The sequence below is a fragment of the Procambarus clarkii genome, chromosome 32 (genome assembly GCF_040958095.1).
Source record: "Procambarus clarkii isolate CNS0578487 chromosome 32, FALCON_Pclarkii_2.0, whole genome shotgun sequence".
NCBI lineage: Eukaryota > Metazoa > Arthropoda > Malacostraca > Decapoda > Cambaridae > Procambarus > Procambarus clarkii.
The window spans coordinates 28,558,659-28,568,999 of record NC_091181.1 but is presented as its reverse complement, the minus strand read 5'-3'; positions in this window follow the sequence as shown (position 1 = coordinate 28,568,999).

The following is a 10,341-nucleotide window of genomic DNA, read 5'->3' as shown; positions in this document are numbered from 1 at the left end:
GGGGGGGGATGACTGAGACAGGGGATGGGGGAGAGGGAGAGTGAGGGGGGTTGGTTTTTGAAGGGGGGGTTAGGGAGGTTGGGGGGGGGGTTGGACGTTGCTCGCCTACGTCCGGACTTGATGGACTAGATGTAGGTGGAAATAGAGACGCGTAAAAACGCCGTGTTGAAAGAGAAAAGGTCGGCTGATTGTGTTGGTTTCAATCGGTATGGATTCCCTTGACCACGGGGGACCCCTGAGAGTCCTATGGGGCCCTCAGCAGGAAATGGGGGCCTATAGCAGTCATGGAGACCATAGCACCCATTAGTGGCCTCAGTTGGGCCCCCAGGAACAGCAGGGGGGCTCCAAGGAATTTACCTCAGCTCTGAAAGGAGAACTTTTTGTGCACCTTTTTTCCCCAACAAACACCTATTTCACTCACGGTATATTGACTCCTTTGGAGGGAGAGAGAGAGAGAGAGAGAGAGAGAGAGAGAGAGAGAGAGAGAGAGAGAGAGAGAGAGAGAGAGAGAGGGAGGGAGGGAGGGAGGGAGGGAGGGAGGGAGGGAGGGAGGGAGGGAGGGAGAGAGAGAGAGAGAGAGAGAGAGAGAGAGAGAGAGAGAGAGAGAGAGAGAGAGAGAGAGAGAGAGAGAGAGAGAGAGAGAGAGAGAGAGAGAGAGGGAGGGAGAGGGAGAGGGAGAGGGAGAGGGAGAGAGGGAGAGAGGGAGGGAGAGAGAGAGAGGGAGGGAGAGAGAGAGGGAGGGAGAGAGAGAGAGGGAGGGAGAGAGAGAGAGGGAGGGAGAGAGAGAGAGGGAGGGAGAGAGAGAGAGAGAGAGAGAGAGAGAGAGAGAGAGAGAGAGAGAGAGAGAGAGAGAGAGAGAGAGAGAGAGAGGGAGAGAGAGAGAGAGAGAGAGAGAGAGAGAGAGAGAGAGAGAGAGAGAGAGAGAGAGAGAGAGAGAGAGAGAGAGAGAGAGAGAGAGAGAGAGAGAGACGGGAGGGGGGGGGGGGGGATAGAGGTAAGGATGAAAATTTATAGGACTGGAAAAATGACATTAGGATGTGGGATGACTGAATTTAAGATTAACAGAGGTATTATGCAAATCAGTCGGTAGGAGGAGGAGGAGGATTCGAAGCCTGGAATCATTGCGATGCGGTGACCAGCGCACCACCGCCGCCCCACACGGGACCAAGGAGCCAGAGCTCAACCCCCCCCCCACCGCAAGCACAACTAGGTGAGTACACACATGTACTGTCCTGAGCTCCGTGCCTGACAACGTACGTCAGCAAGTATCAGAGGAAGGCATCGCTAGGCTGCAGTGACAACGTAACCATTGGCAGCCTGGGAGATATTAGGTCATTTGGTTTTTCCTTGGTGATTGGATTCCTTGGTGATTGGATTCCTTGGTGATTGGATTCGCTGGTCATTGAATTCCCTGGTGATTGGATTCCTTGGTGATTGGATTCCTTGGTGATTGGATTCGCTGGTCATTGAATTCCCTGGTGATTGGATTCCCTGGTGACTGGATTTCCTGGTGATTGGATTCCCTGGTGATTGGATTCCCTGGTGATTGGATTCCCTGGTGACTGGATTTCCTGGTGACTGGATTTCTTGGTGACTGGATTCCCTGGTGATTGGCTTCCCTGGTGATTGGATTCCCTGGTGATTGGATTCCCTGGTGATAGGATTCCATGGTGATTGGATTCCTTGGTGATTGGATTCCCTGGTGATTGGATTCCCTGGTGATTGGATTCCTTGGTGATTAGATTCCCTGGTGATTGGATTCCTTGGTGATTGGATTCGCTGGTCATTGGATTCCCTGGTGATTGGATTCCCTGGTGATTGGATTCCCTGGTGATTCGATTCCCTGGTGATATGCTATCCTAGCACTAGTAATTATCCCAGCACCGGTAACTATCCTAGCACTTGTACCATTAACCCTGCTGTACCCGTGCTAGCCCCTCAGGATACCTTGGATAAGGAGGCACAGTGACAAGATGTACAAACACAGGCAGCTCACATCACTCACCAGTCCCAACTGTGGCCCAGCCCCCCAATAGGGGACCATCTTGAGTATCTTGAGTATCTTGAGATGATTTCGGGGCTTTAGTGTCCCCGCGGCCCGGTCCTCGACCAGGCCTCCACCCCCAGGAAGCAGCCCGTGACAGCTGACTAACACCCAGGTACCTATTTTACTGCTAGGTAACAGGGGCATAGGGTGAAAGAAACTCTGCCCATTGTTTCTCGCCGGCGCCCGGGATCGAACCCGGGACCACAGGATCACAAGTCCAGTGTGCTGTCCGCTCGGCCGACCATGGGCGAGGTGAACACCCACGTTCCCCGCCCATGGGAACGTGGGTGTTCTCTCCTCCCAGGCACCCCCACGGGGGTCCTGAGCCCCCCCCACGGGGGTCCTGAGCCCCCCCACGGGGGTCCAGAGCGCCCCCTAGAGCATCAGTGGACAAGGACCACCAGGACTCTATCTTCCCACCACCATCACGACTAAGAATCTGGAACGACGAAAGGGTTTGTCAGTCCGTGAAGCCGAAGCCGCTATACCCCCATCTTGAGGGTTATCTTGAGATGATTTCGGGTCTTAGCGTCATCGCGGCCCGGTCCTCGACCTAGCGTCCTTTTTGTTACACACACACACCCAGCAAGCAGCCCGTAGCTGCTGTCTAACTCCCAGGTACCTATTTACTGCTAGGTAACGGGGGGGGGGGTGTATCAGGGGTGAAAGAAACATTTTGCCCATTTGTCTCCGCCTCCACCGGGGATCGAACCCGGAACCTCAGGACTACGAATCCGAAGCACTGTCCACTCAGCTGTCAGGCGCCCTGGCAATATCTACGGTGTTGCCATGGGGGCGATGAGGGGGGGGGGGGGGTATTCATGACGTTTGGGCAGCCCGGACTCGTAACAGAGCGTCGCATTTTGACGTATCTGACGTACTTGACGCAACCCCGACGCCCTCAACGGACGTCTTCACTCGCCAAGTCCAGTCTGCGTCTGGGACTCCAGGACCGGGCACACTGCACCAGTTACTGTAGTCACCTAGTTGTGAGCCTCTAATTGTGCTGGTTGTTGAGCTTCGGCTCTTTGGTTCCGCCTCTCAACTCTCGGTGTATCTCGATCTCGGTTTATCAACTCTCATGAATCTGTACTGGTGTACAGATTCATGAGGTTGTTGGGCTCTATCATATCTACATTTGGAAGTGTGTATGGCCACCACTGCTTACTGCATTACATTTGTTAACTACTCTGATATTGGAGAAATCTTTTCTTATGTCTATGGCTCGTTTGGGTACTCAATTTCCACCTGTGTTCCCTTGTGCGAGTAACACCCTTGTTATATCATCTGTCTTTATCTACCTTGTCTATTCCCCTGAGAATTTTGTATGTGGTAATCATGTCTCCTAATTCTTCTATCTTCCAGCGTCGTGAGGTGCAATTCACGCAGCCTTTCCTCGTAACCTATACCTCTTAGGTCTGGGACTAGTCTAGTGGAATACCTTTGAACCCTTCTCCAGCTTCATCTTATACATGACCAAGTATGGACTCCATGCTGGAGCTGCATACTCCAAGACTGGTCTGCCGTATGTGATAAACAAGGTTCTAAATGATCCCTTACACCAATTTTGACGTCTGGGGGCATCAGATGACAGCTTGAGCGTGATGTCAACTCCCAGATCCTTCTCTCTATCCGTTTTGATGGAGGACTTCGCCTCCCATTTGACAGATCCTATGTCCGACCTCCGCCTAGCCTCGTTACTCTCCCTCCTCGAGCCTTGAACGTCAGGACAGATTGGTTGACGATCGCTGACTATCCCATCGGTGGGATAGTCAGCGCCTCGGGAGAGGGTCAGCCAGTCTGCCTACTTCCCCCTGGCAGCAGCAGCGGCGGCGAGGCGGCCTGCAACACGACATTTGAAACAGGTTTCTGGCCGGTCAGGATAAGCAAGGTGAAGGTTATGTATATCCCAGCCCCGACACCAGGGACGGGATATCCCAGCACTGACACCGGGGACGGGATATCCCAGCCCCGACACCGGGGACGGGATATCCCAGCCCCGACACCGGGGACGGGATATCCCAGCCCCGACACCGGGGGACGGGATATCCCAGCACCGACACCTGGGACGGGATATCCCAGCACTGACACCGGGGGACGGGATATCCCAGCACCGACACCGGGGACGGGATATCCCAGCACCGACACTGGGGACGGGATATCCCAGCCCCGACACCGGGGGACGGGATATCCCAGCCCCAACACTGGGGACGGGATATCCCAGCACTGACGCCGGGGGACGGGATATCCCAGCACCGACACCGGGGACGGGATATCCCAGCCCCGACACCGGGGGACGGGATATCCCAGCACCGACACTGGGGACGGGATATCCCAGCCCCAACACTGGGGACGGGATATCCCAACACGGGATATGTTCAGAGTCAAACGCCACTTCACGTCACAAATCCAATCAGAATATCAAAATGAAATACACTTCCAGCGATGTGCGGACCTCCGTTACACAAGTACAAAACTCTACGGACTCTTGACCGAGCATTTCGCATTCACAGACCGTGAATGAGGGGTCTGTTGGGGTCTCGAAGCCCCTCCAATCCCCCTCCCTATGACACTTTTAGTATAAAATCACCACTAATCCTTTTAGTACTATCTTTTAGTTAGTTTAGCTTAGTTTTAATCCTAAAACGTTTAATAAGACTAGCCCCAAACATCTGGCTTCCAGCCTCTTATAGACAGAGTCGTTCTCTCGTATAGATATAGATAGTTGATGCTTAACAATAAATTACATTCACGTTGTATCTCTGATGAATCATCACTTTTTTGTAGGAGCCATATAGAGTTGGCTCTATCTCCATATCTTTGTTTCTATCTACAGGTATTTAGTTGTTACTTTCTACTAATCTACAGGTATTTAATTGCTACTTTCTACTAATCTACAGGTATTTAATTGTTACTTTCTACTAATCTACAGGTATTTAATTGCTACTTTCTACTAATCTACAGGTATTTAATTGCTACTTTCTACTAATCTACAGGTATTTAATTGCTACTTTCTACTAATCTACAGGTATTTAATTGTTACTTTCTACTAATCTACAGGTATTTAATTGTTACTTTCTACTAATCTACAGGTATTTAATTGCTACTTTCTACTAATCTACAGGTATTTAATTGCTACTTTCTACTAATCTACAGGTATTTAATTGCTACTTTCTACTAATCTACAGGTATTTAATTGCTACTTCTAATCTTTAAGGATTTAATTGTTACCTATTCTAATCTACAGGTATTTAAAGATTTACTGTGTTGTTCCTTTGTCAATTGAAAACCTGAATCTAAATCTGTTTGGGAATCCGATTGTAAGGGATTAAATCGGCTGGAGCACGAGAGCTCTTCACATGATGTGTGAAGAGTACCTTTACTTAGTACCATTACGACTAAGAGTTACTTAATACTTTTAAGTAACACTAAGAGTTACTTAGAACCTTTAAGTAAGAACTTGCATAAGAGTGCTAGGACCTCTAGCAAGGGTGTGGACGTGGAATTAGTGGTGAACACGCCATAATATATGTTATTTCTGAGTTATAAAAGCATGATACACCTCACCACCAGTAGGTTTTCGGTATCTTGTATGTCACGACTATGTCCTTGCTACTCATCCTGCGCTTCTGTGTGGTGGGTTAATACGTTCTCTCTGAGCCTTTCACTGGAACTTATCCCTTTCTTTGGACAAGCTTTGCTGCGTATCTTTGCACGTCGTCTAGTTTTATTTTGTGTTTCTTTCATAGAGGATGCCTTGCCAGAGCTGCATATTCAAGGTGTGTCTCACGTACGTTATATATACTGTATTATGTAACATATTCGGAAGGCTTCCTTGTTTGTGTTTGTGTTTGTGTTTGTGTGTGTGTTTGTGTGTTTATTTACTATTTGTGCATTATTCGAAATCGAGGCGTTGGCTCTTGGACTCCGCCTTTCTAACTGTCGGTTGTCTAATGTGCTGACTCCCTACCTATTTTCCTCCATCATTTCTTCTATATATATTTTTGTCGAAACACACACACACACACACACACACACACACACACACACACACACACACACACACACACACACACACACACACACACACACACACACACACACACACAGAGGGAGTCTGGTAGCTGAGCGGACAGCACGCTGTTCTCGTAATTCTGTGGCCCGGGTTCGATTCCCGGACCAGGTAGAAACAAATGGGCAAAATTTCTTTCACCCCTGATGCCCCTGTTACCTAGCAGTAAATAGGTACCTGGGAGTTAGACAGCTGTTACGGGCTGCTTCCTGGGGGTGTGTGTGTTTGTGAACAAAAAATCAGGTAATTGATTAACAGTTGAGAGGCGGACCCAAAGAGCCAGAGCTCAACCCCCCGCAAGCACAACTAGGTGAGTGCCCACACACTTACAGATGGAAGACAGAAGAGTGAGGGGAGGCATGATCACTACCTACAAAATCCTCAGGGAAATTGACAGGGTAGACAAGGATAAACTATTCAACACTGGTGGGACGCGAACAAGGGGACACAGGTGGAAACTGAGTACCCACATGAGCCACAGAGACGTTAGAAGGAACTGTCAGAGTAGTTAACAGATGGAATGCATTAGGCAGTGATGTGGTGGAGGCTGACTCCATACACAGTTTCAAATGTAGATATGATAGAGCCCAGTAGGCTCAGGAATCTGTACACCAGTTGATTGACAGTTGAGAGGCGGGACCAAAGAGCCAAAGCTCAACCCCCGCAAACACAATTAGGTGAGTACAATTAGGTGAGTACAGATGAACTAGATGAGTCACAGAGACGTTAGAAAGTTTTCTTTTAGCGTGAGAGTAGTGGGAAAATGGATTGAACATAAGGCACAGGTTGTGGAAAGAAACATTGTTCATAATTGTAAAAACTAGATATAATAGGAGAAATAGGACAGAAGTCATTGCTATAAACAACCGATGGTTAGAAAGGCGGGATCCAAGAGCCAATGTTCGATCCTGCAGACACAAATACGTGAGTACATACATACACACATCACAGAATGCAGCTGTCTAATTCCCAGGTACATTTTAACACTTAGCTGAACAGGTTCATCAGGTGAAAGAAACTCTGACATTTGTTTCTGCCTCGCCGGGAATCAAACCCGGGCCCATAGGACGACGACCTCTGAACACTGTCCACTTGGCTGTGTTTTCATGCCTGTGTGTATGTTCGTGTGTGTATGTTCGTGTGTGTATGTTCGTGTGTGTATGTTCGTGTGTGTATGTTCGTGTGTGTATGTTCGTGTGTGTCTGTTCGTGTGTGTATGTTCGTGTGTGTATGTTCGTGTGTGTGTGTTCGTGTGTGTGTGTGTTCGTGTGTTTATGTCCGTGTGTGTATGTTCGTGTGTGTGTATGTTCGTGTGTGTATGTTTGTGTGTGTATGTTTGTGTGTGTGTATGTTCGTGTGTGTGTGTTCATGTGTGTATGCTTGTGTGTGTATGTTCGTGTGTGTATGTTCGTGTGTGTATGTCCGTGTGTGTATGTTCGTGTGTGTATGTTCGTGTGTGTATGTCCGTGTGTGTATGTCCGTGTGTGTATGTCCGTGTGTGTATGTTCGTGTGTGTATGTTCGTGTGTGTGTGTCCGTGTGTGTATGTTCGTGTGTGTATGTCCGTGTGTGTATGTTCGTGTGTGTATGTTCGTGTGTGTATGTCCGTGTGTGTATGTTCGTGTGTGTATGTTCGTGTGTGTATGTCCGTGTGTGTATGTTCGTGTGTGTATGTTCGTGTGTGTATGTTCGTGTGTGTATGTCCGTGTGTGTATGTTCTGGTATGGACGTAAAAACCTCAAATCAAATGTTTATAGCCCCAGTACCATAGTGAGGGGATAGTGAGGAGGTAGTGAGGGGGATAGTGAGGGGGATAGTGAGGGGATAGTAAGGGGATAGTGGGGGGGAAGTAAGGGGATAGTGAGGGGGTAGTGAGGGGGGAAGTAAGGGGGAAGTAAGGGGGAAGTAAGGGGATAGTGAGGGGATAGTGAGGGGGATAGTGAGGGGGATAGTGAAGGGGTAGGGAGGGGATAGTGAGGGGATAGTGAGGGGATAGTAAGGGGATAGTAAGGGGATAGTAAGGGGATAGTAAGGGGATAGTGAGGAGATAGTAAGGGGATAGTGAGGGGATAGTGAGGGGATAGTAAGGGGATAGTGGGGGGAAGTAAGGGGATAGTGAGGGGGTAGTGAGGGGGAAGTAAGGGGATAGTGAGGAGATAGTAAGGGGATAGTAAGGGGATAGTGAGGGGATAGTGAGGGGGATAGTGAGGAGATAGTGAGGAGATAGTAAGGGGATAGTGAGGGGATAGTGAGGGGATAGTGAGAGGGATAGTGAGGAGATAGTGAGGAGATAGTAAGGGGATAGTGAGGGGATAGTAAGGGGATAGTGAGGGGATAGTGAGGGGATAGTGAGGAGATAGTAAGGGGATAGTGAGGGGATAGTGAGGGGATAGTGAGGGGATAGTAAGGGGATAGTGAGGGGATAGTGAGGAGATAGTGAGGGGATAGTGAGGGGATAGTGAGGGGATAGTGAGGGGATAGTAAGGGGATAGTGAGGGGATAGTGAGGAGATAGTGAGGGGATAGTGAGGGGATAGTGAGGGGATAAGTCAACACAGCACAGCTACAGTTGTGGTAGGGCCGAGACGGTAGAACCTTAAGATGCGTCTGGAGGATAATCTACACTGTCACTCTATGTAATTGTTCACCTTGTTTGGTTATTGTTTACTCACCGTGTGTGTGTGTGTGTGTGTGTGTGTGTGTGTGTGTGTGTGTGTCTGTGTGTGTGTGTGTGTGAGTGTGTGTGTGTGTGTGTGTACTTACCTAGTTGTGTTTGCGGGGGTTGAGCTCTGGCTCTTTGGTCCCGCCTCTCAACCGTCAATCAACAGGTGTACAGGTTCCTGAGCCTACTGGGCTCTATCATATCTACACTTGAAACTGTGTATGGAGTCAGCCTCCACCACATCACTTCCTAATGCATTCCATTTGTCAACCACTCTGACACTAAAAAAGTTCTTTCTAATATCTCTGTGGCTCATTTGGGCACTCAGTTTCCACCTGTGTCCCCTTGTGCGTGTTCCCCTTGTGTTAAATAGACTGTCTTTATCTACCCTATCAATCCCCTTCAGAATCTTGAATGTGGTGATCATGTCCCCCCTAACTCTTCTGTCTTCCAGCGAAGTGAGGTTTAATTCCCGTAGTCTCTCCTCGTAGCTCATACCTCTCAGCTCGGGTACTAGTCTGGTGGCAAACCTTTGAACCTTTTCCAGTTTAGTCTTATCCTTGACTAGATATGGACTCCATGCTGGGGCTGCATACTCCAGGATTGGCCTGACATATGTGGTATACAAAGTTCTGAATGATTCTTTACACAAGTTTCTGAATGCCGTTCGTATGTTGGCCAGCCTGGCATATGCCGCTGAATTGTGTGTGTGTGTGTGTGTGTGTGTGTATGTGTGTGTGTGTGTGTGTGTGTGTGTGTGTGTGTGTGTGTGTGTGTGTGTGTGTGTGTGTGTGTGTGTGTGTGTGTGTGTGTGTATGTGTGTGTGTGTGTGAGTGTGTATGTGTGTGTGTGTGTGTGTGAGTGTGTGTGTACCCACCTATGTGTACTTACCTATATGTACCTGCAGAGTCGAGCACAAGCTCCCAAGAACTGCCTTCCATTACTCACGAAATATATATCTCTCTCTCATTTTTCCCCTCTCTCACACGTTCACCTCTCGCCTGCACACTATCTCCCCCTCGTAAACTCATCCCCCAGCCTGGTGATCATCACTCTACAGGCGATGAGCTGTAAACTCATCTAACCATGAATATAACCTGTAACTTTTGGCTTCAGGGTTCAATCATTTTTTTTGGCGAAACGATTTCCTCTCGGTCGAAACTTTCTCAAAATACTTCTCTCTTTCTCATGTTTCTCATCGCAGGTTATCGTGGCATGAGAGGTTTATCGGTCTGATAGGGTATGATATCAACTGTTATCCACACTTCCGTTGAATTAAACTCCACCCAGGTGACTGGAAGGATTGGGCATGATATTCAGAAGATGCTGATTAGCATACTGTAGTTCAGTGGCTCCTGATTGTTGAAAATTGATCAAAATTAAGCCACCCAAGCGAATGGCTCCTGTTGTTGTTGTTATAGATTCAGCTTCTCGGAACAAGTTCCAAGCAGCACGGGCTATGGCGAGCCCGTAGTGGACTTACCTGGCACAGGAGCGGGGCAAGTAGCACGGGCTATGGTGAGCCCGTAGTGGACTTACCTGGCACAGGAGCGGGGCAAGTA